This window comes from Amia ocellicauda, chromosome 18, assembly GCF_036373705.1.
Source record: "Amia ocellicauda isolate fAmiCal2 chromosome 18, fAmiCal2.hap1, whole genome shotgun sequence".
Classification (NCBI taxonomy): domain Eukaryota; kingdom Metazoa; phylum Chordata; class Actinopteri; order Amiiformes; family Amiidae; genus Amia; species Amia ocellicauda.
The window spans coordinates 26794154-26808559 of record NC_089867.1 but is presented as its reverse complement, the minus strand read 5'-3'; positions in this window follow the sequence as shown (position 1 = coordinate 26808559).

Genomic DNA, 14406 nt, shown 5'->3' with positions numbered 1-14406 from the left:
AGGAAACACAGGGTGTCGATTAGAGGAGTCACTTCTAACTGGAGTGAGGTTGTTAGTGGAGTTCCACAGGGATCAATACTAGGGCCTGGGATACTGTGGGATAGTTGGCAAACTTGTCAAATTTGCAGATGATACTAAAATAGGTGGCTCAGCAGATCTTGATAATATTCAGTTGTGGGCTGACACATGGCAGATGAAATTCAATGTGAACAAGTGCAAGGTATTACATGCAGGTAACAAAAATGTCCACTATAATTACACTATGGGAGGAATAGAACTAGATGAAGTAACGCATGAGAAAGACCTAGGAGTCTATGTGGACTCCTCACTTTCTCCATCCAAACAATGTGGGGAAGCAATAAAAAAGGCAGAGTGTTAGGGTATAATGTCAAAAGTGTAGAATTGAGAACAAGGGCAGTGATGTTCAGACTGTACAATGCACTAGTTAGAGCTCATCTGGATACTGTGGACAGTTCTGGGCTCCACACTTCAAGAAAGATATCGCTGCTCTAGAGGCAGTTCAGAGGAGAGCAACCAGACTTATTCCAGGTCTGAAGGGAATGTCCTACTGAGAGACTGAGGAACTGAACCTTTTCACCCTGGAACAGAGGAGACTACGTGGGGACTTGATTCAAGTCTTCAAAATCATGAAGGGCATCGACCACATCAAACCAGAGGAGCTTTTCCAGATCAGCAGGGACACACGCACCCGGGGACACAAATGGAAATTGGGCTTCAAGGCATTCAAAATGGAAAACAGGAGACACTTCTTTACACAGAGAGGCGTCACAATCTGGAACAAACTCCCCAGCGATGTGGTAGAAGCTGAAAGTTTGGGAACATTTAAAAATAGACTGGATAGGATCCTTGGATCAGTTAGATATTAATGGACACCAAACGAGCCCGATGGGTTGAATGGCCTCCTCTCCATTGTAAACTTTCTTATGTTCTTATGTTCTTCTTATGTTCTTATTAACATACAGTATATTACCTATACACAACATTACAAGAGTAGCAACACCAGTATATTTAAAAACATTACACTGAATGAGGAAGAGCAACACCCAGTGCTTGTACTGAGCCGGACATTGGGGTCCTGGACCATCACAGGCCAACAGGTTTTATAGCTCTTTCAATCATAGGCACCTTGGGAACTGGGAAGTGTTGTTAATCGTTGTCCGGTTAAGCCAGCAATGAGTTAAATGAGCAGGATAAGAGTGCAGATTGAATGAAAACAAGGATGCCATGGCACTCCAGGGTGAATGAATGAAAGGAGGTGCTCTATCGACCACATGTCGCTGGACCTCTGGTTGACAGACTGCTTCCCCAGTTCAGGAGGACAACTTGACTTTATAGGATCAAACCAGGAGTAATAGTATCTTTCCGTACTGGTGGGTGAGGGGCCCTGACTTAACCAAGTGTTCCCAGTTTCTTTTACTGTAGCACGCAGCATCCTGTCGGAAAGGGATGCGATCCCCTTTATGCGAGTGTTAAAGGGAGGGAGTCGTGCTCAGAGCTTCTTTTCAGATTGGCATCATTGTTGGGGGTTAATTATTGAGATAACCATGAACCTTTCAGCTGAGCCTCAACGCGACCCTGGCCCTCTCTCCAGTGTTTACACTAGACTGCAGCCCAGTCAACTGTGTGCCTTAAATGAGCCTTTTGCAAACACCCTTCGCTCTTGGCTGGATTAAAATACCATGTGGCTATGCTTGTGTGCCCCGGCACAAAGCCCTCACAGCACAGTGAGACTCAGCTGAGACGAGAGCAGGGCAGACTGGCCTTTGTTTTCTCTCCTGACTGAATCTGTGTTTTTGGTGGTCGAACTCTACAGATCTGAAACCGCCGGTGTAGATGTAACAGCAAAGCTGTAACAGCACTTGCTGGAGCCAGCAGGAAGCAGACCTGAAGAACAAGTTAGAAAAGATTCCAACACCAGTGATGACTGAAGACACGGATAAACAAAAATAAAGTGTTGTTGGCTGTTAAATGAGATGCCAGCAATCTGTGTTGGTTCATAAATATCGGGTAGACAAATACCTGTTGGTGCCTCCATTTGAGTTATAGTTGGACTGTTTGATATTGTCCAGTGAGGGGATTACAGTGTATTGGAGTTCATCACAAGAAAATACAAGAAAACTAAAATACGAAAACTCTTTTTCTGCCCTGTCAGGAACTTCCTAAATGTGTTTGGCCTGTTTTATTGCAGTCCTGTTGCAGCAGCCAGTGCAGTTGAGGACAGGGTTTTGTAGTATGTATTCTAAGGTAAGCTGTAACCAACAAAAACTGGAGTACCCCAAAAATGTAAATGAGATGCAGACGTACTAGGCTAAGCCATCACATATTTTAAAGATTAAGTGAGTCTCACATTACGTAAAAGCCAAAGTTGTGACATAACGTGCCCCTCCTCCTGATGCTGACAAAAGTAACTATGCCTCTATCTGTAGTGACATATGTTAGGGCCATGTGAAATGTATGAAACAGCAGAGACATTGATCTGCAGCAAGCAATTCTCTGACTATCACAGGAGAGCAGTATTAAAAATAGGTCTTGTTATGAGAACACATTAATCGTGTCTGAGTAGGCATTACGCAACAAAACACAAAAGCCAGCAAAGTCACTGTTGAATGTGGATGGAAAACTAAATGCAAATGTAATGCTTTCTCTTAATTGTGGAAACTCTCTGAAAGTTTCCCGTAGCAACACGCAGATTTACAGTCAATCAGAGTGAAAGGTGCCGTTTGCTCATTAACCAGTTTCAGTCTGGTGGAGCAAAATAAAAAGCATTGTACTTTACCTGCAGGCCAGAACGTACAATTTTACATTACATTAGTCTGTCTGTTAATTGCTTTTCTCGCAAGTCTGTACGCTCTGAACACCTTGGTCAAGGTGACATTTTTGTGAGGCTCCGTATCTTAGTGATTTGAAATAAACAAATATTTCCAACAAAGGGAGTAAAAAGCACCCTTTAGATGCTTGTGTGTGTGTACACTAATGAGCAAACCCCACCAGGTACGTAGCAGTCTTTATTTCTGTATTTTACCGAAAGAGGCAAAAAAGAAACAGCCTCCAAATTTTTTTTCTGTGTCGTTTCAGCAGCACCGACAGAGATGAACAATCCTGTACCTCCCAGCGTAGGAATTGACACACAGGACACGTGCACTTAGCATTGCAAGGTCAGGGAGGTGACCAAAACACCTGGGCTGAGCACACAATCTCAATGCATCACTGGGCCTGGCCCTTGACTAGTGACTGGTTTAACACAACTTTACAAATAGCAGACCATTGGCAACTTGGAGGAAGGGCTTTATAGGGCTGCATGTCCAGGTCAGCAACACAATCCAGTGAGGAATGGGCTTCAGGCGTGACAAGAACATGAGTGAGTCTATTTGAAGGGTCCTGGTGAAATGCATGCTGGACCTCTGTAGGAACAGTTGCACTGCAGACGGGGATAAACTAGAAGATGAACTCAGTGGGGAATGAGGTGAATTGCATCCAAAATGGTGAACGTTCATACAATATGTAAAGTGGATTAGGCCGGCAGTCCAAAACTCTGCATTATAATGCGATCAGGCATTCCTGGACTGAGACATATAGAGATCAGAAGCAGAGAAACCATAAACACTGTACATGTGCTTTGATCTCATGTTCACCATAATCAGCTTTCAGTCAGTCTTTTCCTTTTTTTTTTTAAACGTTAGGGTTCATGTGAAAAAAACTAAACCCGACCAAATGTATAGTTGCGCGGAGATGAAAGAGAAAAGTAAAGAAAGGATTAGAAGAAAGAGGATTTTGAAATTTGAAACAAAACAGGCCATTGCCATTGGAGGGAATCAGTTTGTCAGTTTAAGACTACAGCCTGGACTTATTTTACAGCTAATAGAAATGGGGCTCCATACACCTTTAACACATCCATATATACCAGGATAAGCAGGGATGTTATTCAGAATATAATACTGAACATTCCCAGGATGCTCCACAAAGCATTTTGCATCTGGTAAAATATGTATCTAATTGTACCATCTCTGAATAAACCATGGGAACTGTGTCTCACTTTGGTTATTCTTAAACATCTTGTAAGAGCGGTACAGAGCCAGCTGACGTCCAGCTGGGCTAAATGTGTTCTCCAAATGGGAAACTGTAATCTGTAATAGAAGTGTAATTTTGTAAATGATTAATGAACCCTAACACACCTTCAGTCTGCATTATGACAGTAATGGGCTACTCGTGAGCGGTCCTGAGTGCATTATGATTCATCATTCCCAGCGCATTAGTTTGTCCATTGGCAATTGGCAGAGGTCAGAGGTCATTCTGAATAGCATTAACTAAAATAACAGCCAGAATCGGCTGACAGGCCCGTGCTGTGGGAGAGGCGCTCTAGTCACTTTAACTGTTGTTGAACGTGGTTTGCATGTTAATCCTTCTTTCCCATATTTTTTATTTCCTTGTCTGACTTTAAAAGCATCTTCCATAGGACTACCTTTACCCAGGAATTCAATGTAATGGCAGAGACCTGCAGTGATCCTTTGGAACCACTGTAAATAATGTTATTTTTCAAACTGAGCTTTTCTGGTCATTTTGTATGACCATTAGCTAGATTGTAAAAGGCCATTTTCAATCTTTTCTGCTTTTTGTGGCTTGTTCTTATGTACAGGGTGGGCCATTTATATGATGACACATATATATATGACACATTTATTGTTGTAGTACAACCAAACTGAAGAAAGATAAGCAAGTGAAGAACAAGCATGGGAAATCAGACAAAATCTGGGTCCCATATAAATGATCCACCTCTTTTAATCTCATACCTGCATCTCTCAGCCATCCACAAACAGCAGTACACTCCCCCACGGCTTTCTAATTGTCATACCTGAGGTTTTTGTTTTCCATACTGAACATACTGACAACCTTTGTCTCTGGTTTGTTGATTTGTTCTAACAATAAACTTATCTCACTCCATGTTCAACAGTTTTTGAAAACACTGAGCTGTCTAAAATCCTACCCCAACATACACACTCCATTTGTGCAGGAGCCATAGGGGGGTAGTTTTTAATAATGAACCTGCACATTCCAAATACTAGCAGGTTTAATGCCTCACAGTCTGCTAACAGAGGGACACTTTCACTCTGGGCCCTTTATTTCATACACTCAGCAAAATGCTTATCCTTGCAAACCTGCTTTACTGGTGCCCTCTCTGATCCACTTCTCTGTGCTTCTTTGCCATGTGACTCTGACCCCCCGTCCTGCACACACAGACACTCAGACAGGCACACATGGGCTGCAATCCTGTGTGCCAACATTGGTGGCATTTATATGTAGATCTACAGTGCATCCGGAAAGTATTCACAGCGCTTCACTTTTTCCACATTTTGTTATGTTACAGCCTTATTCCAAAATGGATTAAATTCATTATTTTCTACAAACAATACCCCATAATGAGAACGTGAAAGAAGTTTGTTTGAAATCTTTGCAAATTTAAAAAACAAGCAAAGCACATGTACATAAGTATTCACAGCCTTTGCCATGACACTCAAAATTGAGCTCAGGTGCATCCTTGTTTCCACTGATCATCCTTGAGATGTTTCTACAACTTGATTGGAGTCCACCTGTGGTAAATTCAGTTGATTGGACATGATTTGGAAAGGCACACACCTGTCTATATAAGGTCCCACAGTTAACAGTGCATGTCAGAGCACAAACCAAGCCATGAAGTCCAAGGAATTGTCTGTAGACCTCCGAGACAGGATTGTATCGAGGCACAGATCTGGGGAAGGGTACAGAAACATTTCTGCAGCATTGAAGTTCCCAATGAGCACAGTGGCCTCCATCATCCGTAAATGGAAGAAGTTAGGTGCTTCAACAAAGTATTGAGCAAAGGCTGTGAATAATTATGTACATGTGCTTTTTTTGTTTTTTATTTTTAATAAATTTGCAAAGATTTCAAACAAACTTCTTTCACGTTGTCATTATGGGGTATTGTTTGTAGAATTTTTAGGAAAATAATGAATGTAATCCATTTTGGAATAAGGCTGTAACATCACAAAATGTGGAAAAAGTGAAGCGCTGTGAATACTTTCCGGATGCACTGTATAAAACATAAAGGATCCCAAGCTGAAAATCAGGATATTTCCTTTAGGAATGAAGTGAACACTAGTGTCATGATGAGGAATGCATGTTGATTTGGATGTTCAATGGGTGACTGTGTGCCGAATTCCAGCCGGTATTGTAGACTTCCACGTTGTAATGCATTTGTTACCTTACACACAAGGTCGATTTCTTGCTGCTTTTGGTTATTCGTTCCTATAGTACAACAACAGTGCAGGGTTTCCCATCCAGCTCTCAAGTCAAATGGACACAAAGCCTGCCCTTCCTCTCTGGCTCTTTGGACTCCTAATGCCCCCCTCAGCTCCACGATCAGCTGGCATCATCAAAGAAAAAAAAAAAAAATCACCGCTAACTAGACTGGACTGTTCCCAGTGCCTGAATGGGACCTCCCATAGACGGGACGTGTTTTCGTGCTCTGACATGGGAAACAGAAAGACTTTCTCTGCAACTGCTTGAGTGGCCTGATTAAAGTTCAGTAATTACTCTCCTGTTATTGTGCCCCCCCCTCCCCAGTGAGTCAATCATGGCCCACCAGTAAGCTCTCAATCAGACGGTCCGTTCCAGAGCATGTTTTAAGTGTCAGCATTTCTTCCGTTTCCAAGCCATTAGCGCACACTTGACAACCGCAGCATCTAAAAGGCCCGAGGGGAGCTCCCTGTTCGTGTGTGTACAGCCAGGCCCGGACAGGCCCGTTGTGGCGCTGTTGCTTTTCCTTCTGAAAAACACCTGTCACTGCCAGCAGACATGTGGTGCTTCAGGGGAGAAGAAAAGCCCCCAATGCCTGCCCCCCATCCCCTACCCTCCCTAGAGGTGTCCCAGGCTGGCATTCAGACCCCGAATGTCAACGCGCCCCGCAGACCAGGCCCATGGAGACCGCGGCTGCAGCCAGGCCCCCAGGGGAGAGCGGCTGAGCCCGGCGAAGGCGCTGAAGACCCAGAGATTAGAGGTGGAATGTGCCGCCGGCCTAATCCACTATTGTGTTCCAGTTCTCGCCAAGACAAAACCCACACTTGAAGTCAGTCAGTAAACAATGCTTAATGTGACATTTATAATTCACTGCACACTTGGCTCGGTCTGTTGAAAAAAAATCATAATAACATAATTGCCCGGCGTTTTATTTATTTATCTGTTTTGTTTTATTGTTGCTGCTTTCCTTTCTCATGTGTGCCTAACTGAACTGAATCTGAAATAGCCTTACTGTCCAACTGGAGATTTTGTAGCTTAAGAAATAGTTCACTATTACCTCATATCCAGTTCCTTTTGATGTGAACCAATGTAGCAAAAACAAAAACAAGAAGTCCTGTGTTATATTAAAAAAAAAAAAAAATCTTCAAAAGGCACTAGGAGCTTCGGGTGAGGCCTGTGGACTGTTTGCAAGGCAGTGTGGTCCTGCTCTCTGTGCAGTGGAGCCGGCCGCTCCTCGTCTTCCCATCTGGTGACTCACGGCCATCATTATGACAACATATAATGACATCTTTGCTGGACAGGCACACAATGCGGGGGTCTTGAAATGCGGTGGCAGACGGAGTAGAGCATGTCTTACTGGGATGATACACCAGAGCAGCCGTGTTGTCGTTTTCAGGGCCTGTTCAAAGTGCTTGAGAGTGAAAACCAGGCAGGGAGCCCTGGGATGGCCCACGCCCTGAGAATGGGGGTGAACAAGTTGTACGGATGTACGTGAATGAGTCTTATCCCCGTGCGGGTCTGTTTCCACAGTATTCCCTCTTAACAGTTTCTGTGCCGTTCATTCCGGTTGGTTTAGCTTGAGTTGCCTATAGCGCCTGTTCATGTGTTGACGTATCGGTTGCAGTGTAGGTTCACACAGTCAGTGGAGTCTGCGTATATAGTAGTAAGGTATTTGGTTTTGTATCCAAATTAAAGGAGAGAATGTAAAAGTATACTTACCTAGTGCCATGTCATTAAGAGTTTTGTGTCGGGTTTTGGTCATTGCGCTCATTGTAAAAGCTGCTGAAGACAAACCGGAGACAACCTGAATCTGAAAGGTCAAGGGGAAGAAGCATTCCTTGAATATTTTATGGTGACTGATCATCTGATTCATGAAAAGTGTCAATGGCACGGGGCATAAAAAAGTGATGCAACTTGTCTAAGCTCTGTAGGTCTATTGGGCCTATTTATGCTGCCTCAGACTGACCCACTTTGTTAAATCCATTCAAAGAAATGTGGCGAACTGGGCATCCAGTTGAACAGCAGCACTGTGAGGATATGAGACTCTCTGACGAATCGCAGCACTGCGGGAGTCAGAGCCCGGTCAGACAGTTCAGTTGACCCAGCCACAGTCCACCTTCAGCAAGCCAGCCGGGCAGCCCCAAGTCTGGAGGTCACAGAGACACACCTTGGTACAATATCAGACAATATATAAATCAGACAGTGTTTGTTATGTTACAGCTGAGAGCAGGGGATCTCAAACACCAGACTCTCCCCTCCATGCATTTGACAGTTTTAGCTCAGCTCATTATTGATTTGATTAATTGACAATCCAGTTGTCTAATTGAGGAGGTGTAAGCACCCAGGATCTGTGCCACAATTGTTTGGAAAATGCAGTATTGTGGGATCAGCAGTTTTATTTTATTTTAAAATGTGTCCTTTTATTTTTCATTATTTAGAGATATGCATTCATAACATAACTGAAGTATTTCAATCAGATGTATATTGCTGAAATAAAAAGAGAGGGCGTCACTAGAGTCATTTCTTATCAGCTGTAGTAACAGTAATGTATATAAAGTCCGTGGACTAGAGTGTGAATGTCTTGTCACACTGTAATGCTTCAATATATTACCCTTGTAGCATCACTTCAGCACTGCGTGTTTCAAGTCGGGCATGTTGAGCTTAATTTGCACAAGTATTTGTTTAAACACACAACACCCAAAACCCTGTTGTTAGAACCCTGTGATAAAGACTCCTTTTTAAAGGCACTGATCTCTAATCCCTCTTCTGCCGGATCCGGCTGTGTGAAGGGCTGCTCTCACACGCCCCCCCCGTGCTCCTTGCACTGCCGGCTCCAATGAGACTCACCCGGCAGATACAGACGCCCCACCGCAGCGGGCAGATATCTGGAGCTCGTCCCAGCCAGGCACTGGGATGATCTACACCACTGGAATAACAAGACGGTTCATCTCGGTGCCTGCTGGAGTCACCGTCCGCGCGGCCGCCCACAGCATCAATGCGCATGAACGACAAGGTTCAGAGCAGAAGTGTTTCTGTTTCTCTTGTTCTTGACAGGCATTGCAGTTCGAAATGTTTTGATTTGTGTGCTGTTGCTTCACTACCAACCATGAAGTACAAAGCATCCTAACACCATTTTGTCTGTTTGAAATATCTCTGGATTACAACCTGCCTGCGATATATAAACTATGCAACATTGCCTTATACTGACTATTTTCTGAATGGTCTTTCCATACAAACTGGTTTTTGTTTTTTTTTAACACCCCAGGGCTATTTATAATAGCGCTATCTTACTCATTGTCCCTTGTGTCCACCATTTGTCTGTGCTGGAGAGGGGGGTGGTACTCATGCACCTGTCCCAAATACCCAATATACTGAACAGCAACAAACACTGTCATCAGCATCAGCATCAGCATTACAATAAGCACACTTTTTAAAAATCACCCTAATTTTGAGTGATTATTGGCCATTCTACAACTATGGCAAAGTTTACTGTAGACTTAATGACTGTAAAAACTATAGATGAGAAGTAAAAGCTAGTCCAACGTCATCTCTTTGGAGGTTTGACAGAAAACAAGTTTTTAACCTGTTCTAATTCTCCCATGAGTTTCATTATTCAACACATTAATCAAATTAGGTGTACACTGTGATCCAACATGGCTGTGTGAGACCTGAGGCTAAAAACATACCAAGAGGGGCCTCAGCTGCAGGGGAGCCCCTCCAAAGCACCGTGTCAGGTCTCATCAGCCTGTTGTTTTGGTTTCACAACCTCCTTCGCGATTCAAAGACCTGGAATTAATGTAGCTGTGCTGCGGCCTGCTGCGCCGGGCCTGATCCTGCCAGGACAAGCGCATGCTGGGCCTGTTTCTGTGGTTACCTGTAATGGTTGCTTTCATCTATAAACGTGCCTCCGAGTGGAGAAAACGAGCATAATCCGCCCTCAAAGGTTACATTTAATAGAGCTATGGCCCATTCATTTGTAAATAAAAGTTTCCAAATATGTTTTCTTTATAGTTATCAGTCTCCTGCCAACAGGTCAATGTCATGTTTTTATCAGAGGGGCTTGGATTTACACATGGCCCATAAAACAGTGTACCCAGTGAGATTTTAGCATTTCAGTGCCTACTTACAAAACTAAATGTGTAAACAGAGAATTAACTGAATGGAATGAATCTAAATAATGTAACATCTTTCCAAAAATGTTCTCTTAAGAGCTTGCAATTTGTATTATTTACTATTTGTACTGCATTACAAAATTGTAGTAGGAGAAGCCTCACTCTATCTATTTATGTACCCATCACCAAAGCCTTAGATATTGCATTATTTGTAATTAGGTACCATATAACTTGCTTTCATCCTATTTCCAAAAAAAAAAGAATTTAGTTACATAAATAGCAGTAAAGTACAATATATAGCATAAGTACTACTTAAAATGAAACAAAATCAGTACAAAATACATTATACTGTTGTATGCAGTGGGGTCATTGCAGGCAAGATCACTGATATTACACAAGTTCACAGTAACGCATTTAAAGTGTAGGAACAAGTGGCATTAAATAGCTGCCATTCATGTGGTGAATTAATAAAAAATTAATTTAAAGAGGCATTAAATGTCATTAATTAATTATCAACAAAACCAAATGTGTTACCAATCACTGAGAACAGCGTCGTGGTTGAACATGTCATTTTTTGCTGGTTTGTTTGAGCGTTTAGAAGATGCCCTCTGAGGTCATTGCAGACTACACAGGACCATTGAGAGAGTGAATAATCGGTGCAGATGTTGGGTGACAAGGTTTGTGCTTCTGAGTCGTGTTGGTCTTTAGTGTCAGAGGCTGACATGGGGGATACTGTACATGTTTTTTCTGTAGATCTTGAGAAACAAAGCAAGCCTGTACAGGATGTCTTGAACAGGAGCTATTGTGTTGACACTAGATTACATTTGTGTGCAGAGCTGCGAGGCAGAAAAGTGTGTGTAATTCAGCGTTGTAATTGTAGCATCTTGGTGATTTTTTCTTTCATGATGGTGACAAAGGCCAGAAATCATGAGCACATGACGAGCTATAAAAATATGTATGATGTTGTCATTGTTGGTATACTTGTATCAATTCTGATGCCATATGTAGCATATTTAATATATATATTATTAATTATTATTTATTTTTGAATGCCTGGAAGAATAGTCTAGTTTTGGAATTGGAGTTTAGTTCAATTTTGAATTTAAAGTGATGTATTTTTATAGCTGAGGTTAATTCCACCCTGCCTCGGTAGTGCTCTGCCAGTTGTCATGTTTCCCCTTGGGATTGTATGACATCCAAATTAATGACCGCAGGGCCCAACCTGGACTCCAAACAGGAGACTTATACTTGTTGAAGCACTGGAGAAAATCAGGATAGCTCTTTTTAAACAAAATACTCATGGCTAATATAATATCATTTGTTTTGGTAGTTTGTCATTGGCTTGGTCAGAGAGATTACAGTGGTGAAAATGTTCAGTAATAAAGTAATAATCTCTACTGCACTACGCTTACAGACTATGGTAATGGATAAAATAATTTCAACATCAGTGTAATCCTCCAAATATAGCCTTTGAATGATTAGAAAGAAGGCGTTTTACGTCCTGAAACTACATTATGTGGCAGTGCCTTAGCAATCACCAACAAGTAAACTCAGAGTTCAATTTGAAAATACATATTCCTACAACTGAAACCGGGGGGGGGTTTTCCTCTAGTTTTGTGGCCGTCAGAAACCCCCAGACACAGAAACTGCAGCAGTTAGTCAAATGCTGGTGGGACACCAAAACCTTTTACATTAATTGCTATTGGGTTCGGTCAACAAAGCCTTGGCCCATTTGTCTCCCATCATCACTACATTTTATTGGCATCTAAAAAGGCTTCTGTCCACCTGTATTCCTCAATGTCTGTATTTGTTCAGCCTGTGTTAGGTCATATGTGCAGACTTCATACCCACAATAACTCTGCACACATTAGTAATCTTGTCACAGCTCAGCTCAAGGTATTATGTTAAAATGTTGTCCGGAACGTGGAAACTATGGATAAGCTGTGGAAATACTGTGGGGTGGGGAGAGGCTTTTTAGGACAATTGACATTTAAACCTCTACCTGTTTGTTTTATTTCTACATTTAATTTAAGGAGCCATTAACTACTAGGGAAAGAATGTTCCCTATTATTTTTTGAGCTCCACCTGATAGTGGAAGTGTCTGGAAATAGAAAGCAATGCCGAGGTTTATAAAGACACAAAGATTGTGCCAAACCTGTGATGATTTCTGCATTTGTGTGTCAGGTGCCTCCAGAGAGTGATGTCACACAGGTAGAGCCAGCTGTCACCAGGAGGAGGATGTGTTTATATTTGGAATATTTCACAATGCAGGAAAATACATAAACATTATGTGATCTTAATCCTAATTCATTAATGAAGCTGTGGGTATTATTTGATCCACCCTCACCTTCCCTCTAAGATTAAAGATGGCATTAGATTTAAGATCAAAGCAAGTGTTTCAATTTTCCTTGAAATAGTACTCTTGCCTGCATAACATTTCTCACACTTTGCAGAAGTGATTATAACAAACACATTGCCTTTGTTTTAAGCTACAGGGTTGTTCACTTTAAGGTTTATTATCATCAGTTTATTCAAACATTCATAACAAAGTCCTTCTACACTCGTCCAGTACTTAGACTTCAAAACATGCTTTTTTTGTTTGTTTGTAACATAGATCATTATCTTAAGCAGTCATTTGCAAAAGAACCAGGCAGATGACAGACTAGGAGCTAGACTAAGGCAAAGCTGAAAACCAAGTGCAAATCTTTTTTATTGCAGGTTCCTAATGTATCAGTTTTACAGCAACTTCTCCTATGCCTACATTAAACTGTATGTTGTCATCATTCATTTGTACCAGGATGCTATTGTATATTTTGTTCTGATTGTATTTTACTGCACTTTGTAATGCTATGAAAATGTTTCTTGTGAAAATTGTAAGTCGCCCTGAGTAATGACATCTGCTACAAAATAAATAATTATAATACTAATAAATAATTCCGATTCATGCTACCAAGACAAAACCTTTCTGTCCTACAAAAGCGTTGGAGGAATGTATTGCTGAGATGGGCAGGAAAGTTTAGGAAAGCTTCTTCACCACCTTTTTGCAGCACCTTAGCTTTGAACTGGTCTAACCCTTGGAAATGCCACAGACAAGAAAGGGAGTCACGTGGGAATGCAGATGACACAAGCTCACTCTTTTAAGGTGTTATTAAGCGTGGCTACAGGCCAGATCAAACCAGATGCTCTATTCAGGTTTCCACAAGATTTACCGCACATTGAGGCTTGTTTGCCATTTCTCAGCTCTCGTTCTTCGCCGGCCCAGCTGTCAGGGCTTTAACTGAGAAACCTTTGCAGAGATTTGTGACCCGAGTCTTTGAAAGAGAATACTGAATGCCCAACAGTAAATATTTCAAAGTTAATGGGGCATAAAAGATGTTATACCGCAAAAAGGGGTTTATAATGGCGTAGGAGATTAGTGGTAAATTCCTTAGATAAACCTGCAGGAACAGAGAGCGCATGGTACAGTTGGAATATACGTGCTTTGCTTTTTCAGAATGGATGCCGTTCTTCCAGAATATTGACTTTTTTCACAAGTTTCTTTTCTACTCGGTTGAACTGCTGTAGTTTTCAGAGAGGAGCTCTAAAAATGAGGTCTTTGTTCAACGTTTACATACATCTCATGGCTAGATAATGTAATGCCTAGTGCGTCTGAGTCTTATGTATGTGTTAGACCAGTAGTTGCAGTGTCTTTGTGCTCTTCATGATATTTAAATATTGTTCCACGGAGGTTTAGACATTCTGCTCATTGCTGAACACCCCCACGCTCAGTGGCAGCTGTAGGAGTCCAGATACTGAAAGCATGTTTTTGTTAGAAACTCAAGGGGGGCTGTTGTTATTCATCACAGCTCATCTGCTTGGGTTTTAATTGCAGTTTTACTTAAAATGTTTGTAATTCATGAATGTGCAGCAAAATCAAAGATTTTTTTAAGTACAATCTGACTACAGTTTTAAAACCTTTGTGGTTCTGATATGACAGACTGTTCTGTTGGAAGAAGAAAAATGT